We start from the raw sequence: 7,713 nt of genomic DNA on the forward strand, positions 1-7,713 counted from the left end.
CTGTCCTTTCTGAGAGATGATATCTGGTAGTTTTATTTTTAAAATATATTTTTATTGATTTCAGAAAGGAAGGGAAAGGGAAACTAACTTTGTAAAAAACAGAGGTAATTCAGGAGAGATAGAAATATCAAAGATGAGAGAACATCATTGGCTGCCTCCTGCACGTCCCACACTTGGGAGCAAGACCACAACCCCAACCAGGAATCAAACTGTGACCTTCTGGTTCATAGGTTGATGTCAACCACTGAGCCACACCAGTGGGGCACTATCTAGAAGTTTTAGATATGATACTTGCAGCTGGATCAGGGAAGGAGAGAGGGTGTGGAGGAAACTGATATTTATAGACCCTTTACTGGGTGTCAAGCACTTTATTTTTGTTCTTTATGTATTTTTTGTCAGTAAATTCTTCACATTAACCAGTAGCTTTTCTTTGCCTTAGGCCAATACACTTCAGGGACAATTTCTGTAAAAATATTAGAGAATATTATCACACAGGTCACAGAGTTCCCTCTTTATTTGAGGACCACAAAGCCAATGGAAAATGAGACATAATTTGCTTGTCCTAAGTGACTAGAAGAAAGTTAACATTCTTATGAACACTTGAAATAATTTTACTTGAAAAAAGTTTATAGATGTCAGGAAAACTAACCTTATAAAAGCAGAGGTAATCCAGGAGTATGATTTCTTTGGTGTTCACCAGGGAAAATGGTCAGTTCAATGAATACTCTTTTAGTTATGTGTTTTTATGCAATGCAGAATCTTGGAATTAGATTTACAAAGTCTGGCTTTTAAGAAAATATTAAATTAAATGAAAAATATTTCAAAATAATGCAGGCATGTGAGGCTGAATTATTATATATATACATATATGTATATGCATGTATATGTGTATATATGTATAAAATGCAAGCTTTTATTCCTGTAATGTCCTTTATGAATATAGATATGATTCACAGAGTAGAAAAGACTGACACAAATACAGGAAAGGAGAAAAAAACTGCTTTCAGGTGCAGAATATTGAATGCATAATTCAACACTTAAAAAAGAATAAATTTATGGGCAGCTGATCAGTTAACATTATTTGTGGCTTCCTGTGGTTAAATGATATAGCTAATTCCATTCTCTTTTATGAGCCACAAACAACATTCATTTGCCAATATGAGAATTAAACTGACACACTCAGCAAATGGGTCTAAAAACCAACTAATAAAAGTGGAAGTTTGTGATTAGCCGATCAGTGTCAGTTTCAGGCTTCACACAAAACACCAAGCCTACTTCCCAGAAATCTCTATTCCATTGGTATTCATTTGGTATTGGACATTAGTTATTTACTTATAAAATATGTACTCATTACAAAGGTTCGTGAGTGCAGTTGCATTAATTATTCATCCTAAGATTCTGAAACATGTTGGAAGATCTGAAAGGTAATTTCAGCTACTGATGGGAAATGCTCCACATGAGAGCCCATCAGCGAGGTTTCAGGAAGTGGGTCATGGATTTGAAGGTAGCATCCAATCAAGCACTTTTATCATTTCCCTTAAAATTCTTCACCATTTAGAAAATTAGAAGAGATAATTATGAAATTCGATACTTCAAAAAAAGAAATCAATACATTAAAAATCGGTCAAAGTATATAAATTTATAACTTATTCACTCTCTTCTTCTCCACCGTATTTCCTTGAGTGATTATAGATTAAGAATTGCAATGTTATAGAAGTCAAATTTGTTTTACTATTTTCATTTTTATAATAGAATAATGGCATACCACACTTTAGGTATAGCCTATATCAATGCAGAAATCTAGACATAAATACAGGAAAAATAGAAGATTGTTAATTCATTATAAGAAATGTTTCATTTCTGAATGTTTAATATTATTTTCCATGGTACTTGTTTAAATACTAAGATCTCAATGCCTTAATGTGATTTATTTGTATTTTTTGAAAAGTTTAGTTTAACTACTCTAAAATACCCTAAAAATATTAGTCATTGATTTTATATATATATATATACTAGATAGAGGCTCAGCGGGCGATATCACGTGGCCCTGCCCACCCACGCATGCCCAGCTGCACTTGCAGCCCCACCTGTGCACGCCCCACCTGCCGCTCCACCACGCTCACGCCCCGCCCACTTGCCCACCCCGCCTGCAGCCCTGCTTGCAGCCCTGCTTGCAGCCACACCCACTTTGCTGCACCCACCCGTCTGCTGCCCCACCTGCCCACTGGCTGCCAGCCTTGCTGCGATCGAAGCATGTGGGTTGCAGGGGAGGGCCTGAGAGGAGCTCTACGCACCTCATGGTGACCAGTCATTTGGTCGTTTTGGTGGTGATGCCTCTTGTCCTTTTATTATTATGATACATATTACATAAAACATAAATATATATAATTGTTGAAATCAAACTAGTCCTGGCCAGTGTGGCTCAGTTAGTTGAGCATCATCCCATGCACCAAAAGGTTGCAGGTTCGCTTCCTGGTTAGGGCATATGCCTGGGTTTTGGGCTCAATCCTCAGTAGCAGGTGTGCAGGAGGCAGCTGATCCATATTTCTCTCTCACATAGATATTTCTCTCTCTCTCCCCCCCTCTCATCCTTTTTCTTTAAAATCAGTGCAAACAAATTAAAAAACTCAAACTATACAGAACTACAGTAAAAAAAAAATACAAAAACTTTCTTTTATTATTTCTCCCACCTCCACTGACTTCCTGAGAGGTAGCACTCTCCTAATTTTATGAGCTTATTTTCTCCCTCCTTTCTATTCATTTATGACTAAGACACATGCATATGTATTTCTTTTTATAAAAAAATGGGATAAAGTACTTTTAAAAATTAAATTTATTAGAATCTCTCTCATGAAGGGATGATTATTTGTATGTAATCATTATGAACTCATTCTGTTTTCTTTTAGTTTCAGTTACCTAGTGTAAATTTGTAGAGGTCCTTCATTAGTGGTGAATGTTGTCATCCTTTGTTCTATGGTATCAAATGCAAAATTCTTGGAATATATTACTGGTTTACATTTTTTCTTTGTAATTAATAATAAAGATACATTTGCATTTCCTTATTAGATAATCTGTGAGGCCATAGTCTAAAAGTAGAGGGAAGTACATAAACACACAGTATTTGTTTTTCAAAGAGAAGAAAGGAAGATATATAATAAGAAATCTCTAACTTCCTTGGAAGACTTAGTGAACTAAAAATGAGCCCTGGTATTGCAAGAGAGTTACAGCCCTTTTGTTAAATTGCAAAGATGCTACTTTACATGTAAGGGGGAAATGGGGAGGGGGATAGGAGTAGGTTTTAACAAGTTTCATTCTTTTCTTCTTTTGCTGCAAAAAGCTTTATTGTTTCATTTGGTCCAATGCATGGGAGAGGGCGTCAGGGTGGTTAAAAGAATGGCTCAGAGTTTAGGGAAGAGGCTCAGGTAAAAGCCAGACACCAGGGGATGCAGAGGGCCCCCTCAAAGGCCTCTGGGCTCCACAGGCTCCTAGTCCTGCTTGAGGGTGAGCCTTTCAAAAGACATCACTCAGCCCAGCCTGGGGGCCAGCCAGCCTGCGGAGGTGAGTCAGGTGTCGCCCATCTTCTTGATGAGTTTCACCCCCTCATCCCGGAAGTGGTTCTCCAGGAAGTCACAGAGAGGAGGGTTGGTGCAGGTAGAACCCAGGGCCTGCAGCTCCACAAGGGCCTGGTTCGGGTTCCTCTCCAAGGCCAGGGCGGCTTCCATGGCGTCCTGAGTTTGGCTCACTCATCTTGGGGAGGCTTCTGCACGTCCTGGAAGAGAAAGCAGCCACTGCCCTGGTTTTGCTTCTTTAAGACACGCTCGGAGCCCTCTCACTTCTCCGCCAACTCGCCAACTCGCGGAAGTGGCCCAGGCCGAGAGCCACATGGTCAGGGTGGAAATAGAAGCCCAGAGAGGTAGGTGTGGGAGGCCCGCAGGCGCCCGGTGGCCAGGGGGTGACCGCAGCCTCCACCTCGGTGGAATAATTCTGACGAATTTGGGAGCTCATGGTTGTCTGGCAATAAGGAGTTAAGGTAGAAGAAAACCTGGTGTGTTGGCTGGTCCTGGAGGTGGTTCTGAAGGTGGTGACTGGATAAGATGCAGGAGAGTGGCCAGGGCTGGAAGAAGGGGCGTCCCTGGGTCTGTTCCATCCAAACATTGTTGAAGCGAGAGACAGATCTGGGACCGCTTGAGGGCACTTGGTTTTAACAAGTTTCTCCTTCCCCGAGAAGACATTAAAAATATCTTATGGTAAATTTTTACCTTTTTTTTTTACATTTCAAAAGTTATTTATACACATGGATAAAATAATTCAGACAATACTGAATGATACTAAGTGTATAGAGTAAAATCCTCTGACCTTGACCCTATGCCTATTATCAATCCCACTCCAAGAGGTACTTTTAAAAGTGTTTCTTTATCCCCTGAATTCTAATTGCAGATGCTAATTCTTTTTATTTTATTAAAGCTGAATTTGAGGAAAACCAAGGGACAGAGATCTTTTATTTTCTAATAATAGGGCTCTGTGATTTAAAGATATTTGAAATCTCAGACATAGATTGGGGTTTTTCAGTTGTCAGAATGCTTCTGGGGTTCTGACTGTCGTAGCTGGGGTTTTGTCCATGGGAATGGATGCAGATAACAAAGGGTTACCCACATCATTCAGCTCCTGTGTTATTGTGGGCATGTCAGTGACTAGTTAGTGGATGAAGTGTTTATTCAACACAGATTTATGGAGCACCTAGTATATGAAGCCAAATGAGGGCATGTTGTAGGTTTTGGGGATACAAATATGAACTAAACAAAATACCTGTTCTTGGTGGAGCTTACAGAGCAATAAGTGATAGCAAATAAATTTATAATATAATGTGAGGTAGTGATAAGTTCTATAAAAATTATAATACATAACAGCATGTACTTTAGAGTGTCAGGGAAGACTTTATGAGGACCTAAATTTGAGTAGACATCAGAATGAAACCAGGAAGTGAGCCATTAGGAAAAGCACTCCTGACAGAGGAATGTCAAGTGCAAAGGTCATGTGGCAGGAGCATAGGGGTTTTGGGGAAACTGCAAAGTCCTGGAGTAGAGTGCAGGGGAGAATAGTAGGATTTTACTAGAAAGAGACCAGAAATGTGACCAGGGAACAAACCAAATGGGGTTTAAAGGCCATGGAAAGAACTTTTGATTTATTTGATGTGATAGGAAATAGTTGGAGGGTTTTGAGCAAGAGATGGCATCATCTGTCTCACATTTAAAAGAATTGACAGCTGTATGGCTATTTATATGCTGTGGTTGGAAATCTTGGTATAGAAATCACCATATAGGGATAAATATAGACTTTGGATATGTAGACAAATATCAGGTTCATGCTGGAATATTCTGTATGAAACAGTAAGTCTCTTCAGGCCCAGGGTGCTTTTTCTCAACTATTAAAGCTGGTCAAGGAGGAAGATTGAAAGCTATATAGGCAGGCTGCAGAGCAGCAAACATATATCCAAGAAAGCACACACACTCCCAACATGTGCAGGCCCCGAGCATAAAGTTTAAAAGAAGGATTGCACGTAATATTTCTAAATATTATTAATCAAGCTAAAATGCATTCTGTGCTCATACTTTGATGGCTACCCCTTCAAAATTACCTGGGAGCCAAAGTTTAAATGTAATGTTCTTGGACTTGGTTGACTTCTGTGACTGAGCAAGACACTATAGGATTGTCCCGTTCTTGGCCCAGGACCTGTCTTTTTTCTTTTACTACTGTGACTGCATGCCTCACATGCATATATGTTTACACTGTAGCCCTGTGTCCGAGCTCAATCCGCACCCTCTGTAGATAGCCATTCCTTGGCAACTATTAGGCCTAGGTTGTGCACAGGGTGGCACAGTGCGATGTTCCTGGCAATGCACTACTCAGGGATCCCTTTAAGGAAAAACTGTGGTCCCAGCGCTGGGGGTGTTATTGGCAGATAGGCTTCAGGTGATGCCCTTTGAGGATATCTCAGTTTCAGAGAGTTGCCTTAGTTACTCGTACCTTTCCCAGATAGTGTTCATGCAGTGACTAGTAGAGGCAGGTCTATGAAAGACTGGACATTTAGGCCCAGCATGAAACAGCCCTGATAGACCATGTAGCTCCATGCAAGACTTTCTGATAGACCATGAAGTTCCATGTAAGACTTTCTAATTCTAGTTAAGGGAAGGGCAGAGAGATATGGGCCATTTCTAGTTGAGGGAGATGATAAAGATGAATAGTTAAAGCAGTGGTTCTCAACCTTGGCTGCACATTAGAATCACCTGGGAATCTTTTTAAAATCCTGATTTCTGGGCCTCATCCTCTGGAAATTTATCCGAGTTAAAGGCTCTTGATCAGATGTACCAGCCCCATCTCCAAAGGCCTCAAAACTTGACTGAGGGACCAGAGTGAACAGGAGTTCATAAATGTGGTGTAATGAGTGCTATAGAAACTAGTTAAAGGATCCAGTGGCATTTCTCCATGAGTACTACAAGGCCCCCTTTTCTAGAAAATATTGTATTGTGACTGGAACAGTGTTTTAGAACAGCTCTAGAGTACATTGTATTTTTTTTCCCTGCCAAATGGCAGCATTTATTTTTGTATTAACTTAAATATGAAAAAATAATTTCAAAAGTTCTTTCACTGGGATAAAGACTGTATCTAGATACCATTGAATCCAAGTCTTTTTAATTTACACTGACTTCTTATCTTTATCACCTTACACAACATGCACAAGCTTATAAAAATTGACTCTACCTCTCATACCCAGGAGAGAGATTTTTCAGTGTTTGAGCTTCAAGTGAATTACCTTAACCTTTTCTATATTATATAATTAAAAATAATGTAACAAAACCACATGCAAGATTGGTTTGACATTAGATAATACATTAATATGTCAACATGTTAAAGGAGAAAATATTAAAGGAGAAAAACTGCATGATCATTTCAATAACAGAAAACAAATATAAATCTTAGTAAAATTTAGCTTTTGGTTATGATTAAAAAAAGACCTCTTAACATGGATCAGAAGGAAATTTCTTGACATGATGGGAGTATATACAGAAAATTACAACAAATATTTAGTGGTGAAATGTTGGAAGCATTCCCTTTAATACCATGCACAGATCAAGAAACCTCGCTATTGTTTCTATTCAGTACAGTGCAAAGGCCCTATTCAGGGAAATTAGACTAGGGACAGAAGGAGAATTTCTAATGATTGGGGAAAAATTAATTAAAACTACCATTTGTTATGACATGATTACCTATAAAATGTACACATCTACACTAATAAAAGAGAAACATGGTAATTGGCGTACGACCGCTACCCTTCCCATTGGCTAATCCCCTGTCACTCACAGAGTAGGGCCAAGATAAGCAAATTAACTGGCAGCCAAGATGGCGGCCAGCAGCCAAGATGATGGCCGGCAGCCAGGCAGCTGATGCGAACAGGGAGGCTTGCTTGCTTCAGTGACAGAGGAAACCAACGTTCCCCGTCTGACTTGCCGGCCTCTCAGCTGCAACTCTAAGTAACTATGTTGCAAATATAGAAGCTAAAAAAAAACCAGAAACCTGCTTTACTCAGCGGGGCTTCAGCCAGCCGGACCGCAACATTGTGTCAAATACAGATGGTAAACAAAGGCCAGAAACCTGCTTTCAGCAGCCGAGGCCTCAGAGCTAAAGCTGGCCCAGAATAAAAAAAAAAAAGAAAGA

The sequence above is a fragment of the Myotis davidii genome, unplaced genomic scaffold (genome assembly GCF_000327345.1).
Source record: "Myotis davidii unplaced genomic scaffold, ASM32734v1 scaffold44, whole genome shotgun sequence".
Lineage (NCBI taxonomy): Eukaryota > Metazoa > Chordata > Mammalia > Chiroptera > Vespertilionidae > Myotis > Myotis davidii.